The sequence below is a fragment of the Oncorhynchus clarkii genome, chromosome 27 (genome assembly GCF_045791955.1).
Source record: "Oncorhynchus clarkii lewisi isolate Uvic-CL-2024 chromosome 27, UVic_Ocla_1.0, whole genome shotgun sequence".
NCBI classification, from domain to species: Eukaryota; Metazoa; Chordata; class Actinopteri; order Salmoniformes; family Salmonidae; genus Oncorhynchus; species Oncorhynchus clarkii.
Genome location: NC_092173.1, coordinates 35,559,354 through 35,561,853, shown reverse-complemented (window position 1 = coordinate 35,561,853; position 2,500 = coordinate 35,559,354). Strand labels below are relative to the sequence as shown.

The following is a 2,500-nucleotide window of genomic DNA, read 5'->3' as shown; positions in this document are numbered from 1 at the left end:
CCAAGGAGGCGGGAGTGGGAGTAGGAAGCTACAACCAGCCTCCTCGGCACGAGTCAGCACCTCCACCCCGGAAACATCTGCACCCCCCCACTGGGAGACACACACACCACACACCACACACATACACACCCCACCACACACCACACACCCGACCACACACCACACACATACACTCCACACATACACACCCCACCACACACCACACATACACACACACCACACACATACACACACACCACACACATACACGCATACACACACACCACACACATACACACACACCACACACATACACACACACACCACACACCACACACCCCACACATACACACACACACCCCACCGCACACCACACACATACACATACACATACACACCCCACCCCACACCACACACACCCCACCACACACATACACACACACATACACACACACACATACACACCCCACCACACACACACACACACACACACACACACACACACACACACACATACACACACACACACACCACACTGGGGAAAAACACAAGCACACACAGATGTAGACACCCCAGTGGGAAGTGATAGGGGAGTGAAAGGGGAGTGACAGAGGAGTGACCGGTGAGTGACCAGGGAGTGACAGGGGAGTGACCGGGGAGTGACGGGGAGTGATGGGGGAGTGACGGGGAGTGACGGGGGAGTGACCGGGGAGTGACGGGGGAGTGCCCGGGGAGTGATGGGGGAGTGACCGGGGAGTGACGGGGGAGTGACGGGGAGTGACGGGGAGTGACAGGGGAGTGACCGGGGAGTGACAGGGGAGTGACCGGGGAGCGACAGGGGAGCGACAGGGGAGCGACAGGGGAGTGACAGGGGAGTGACAGGGGAGTGACCGGGGAGTGACAGGGAAGTGACCAGGGAGCGACAGGGGAGCGACAGGGGAGTGACCGGGGAGTGACAGGGAAGTGACCGGGGAGCGACAGGGGAGCGACAGGGGAGTGACCGGGGAGTGACCAGGGAGTGACTGTGGAGTGACAGGGGAATGACCGGGGAGTGACAGGGGAGTGACCAGGGAGTGACTGTGGAGTGACAGGGGAATGACCTGGGAGTGACAGGGAAGCAACAGGGGAGTGACCGGGGAGTGACAGGGAAGCAACAGGGGAGTGACCGGGGAGTGACAGGGAAGCAACAGGGGAGTGACCGGGGAGTGACAGGGGAGTGACCGGGGAGTGACAGGGGAGTGACTGGTGCTATTATCTCTGAGGGGTGTAAAGGCTGTTCCAGACTAGTGGAGGTTAGAAGGGGTTCAGCAGAACTAGTGTTGGTTGATGTGTTTAAGGGTGAGGCAGTGGTATGCACAATCCCAAATCAAACTCCTTAGTCCATAGGCACTTCCCCTAGCCCCTAGGCACTTCCCCTAGACCCTAGGCACTTCCCCTAGCCCCTAGGCACATCTTATCAATCTCAATATTATGTGATAGATTTATCTCTACATTGGGGAACTTCCACCGAGCCAGGAAAAGGGCTAGGATAGCTATCACCATATGCAATACTCTGTTTCACACTGAGCCGTAGTGGTATTGTCTTAAAGGGATACGGTTGTGTCAGCATGTTAAAGGGATTGTCTTTAGTGGTTAAACTAATACCTGGCTCTTCAGAGAGGGCTGAAAGGTTAACCCTTTACACTCTTGAGAATTGGCCTATATGGATAGGGCTAAATGAAATGTTTCGTACAGGAGAAATATGAAAAGTATAACGAGGAAATTGAAAGGGAACCGTTTAGAAATAATGGGAGAATGATTAGACCAAAGTTGAGGACACAACAGTCCACCTGACACAAGGCTGAATCCAAACACTGTTGATTTGATGTGCATTTTACATTTAGTGGACTTTTCACCGCATTTGTTGATAACGAAATCTGAAATACTCTGGATACGTTCAGTAACATGATCAGAATATTCTTGGGAAATGTGGGGTAGGTGCAACATGAGACAAAAAAAAGGACAAGGGTTTGAGTGAGAGGACTAACTGGAATCTCCAAGTGGACACACACCTCTCCAAAGTGTGCACACACCTCTCCAAAGTGTGCACACACCTCTCCAAAGTGTGCACACACCTCTCCAAAGTGTGCACACACCTCTCCAAAGTGGACACACACCTCTCCAAAGTGGACACACACCTCTCCAAAGTGGACACACCTCTCCAAAGTGGACACACACCTCTCCAAAGTGGACACACACCTCTCCAAAGTGGACACACACCTCTCCAAAGTGTGCACACACCTCTCCAAAGTGGACACACACCTCTCCAAAGTGGACACACACCTCTCCAAAGTGGACACACACCTCTCCAAAGTGGACACACACCTCTCCAAAGTGGACACACACCTCTCCAAAGTGTGCACAGTTCCTAAGTCATTTCAATGCACTTTTATGACTCAAAGAGGAATCTTCAACTATTTGTTTTGGCTCTCCTACCTGTACCATGGAGGAACTAGAGCAAGCACACTTGTAGTTGTTTTGT

The 2,500-nt window shown here is 52.7% G+C and overlaps 1 pseudogene; it reads left to right on the top strand.

Annotated features, from left to right (window-relative positions):
* Positions 1 to 2,500, top strand: part of LOC139385775 (uncharacterized) — a 71,046-nt pseudogene that overhangs the window by 41,587 nt on the left and 26,959 nt on the right.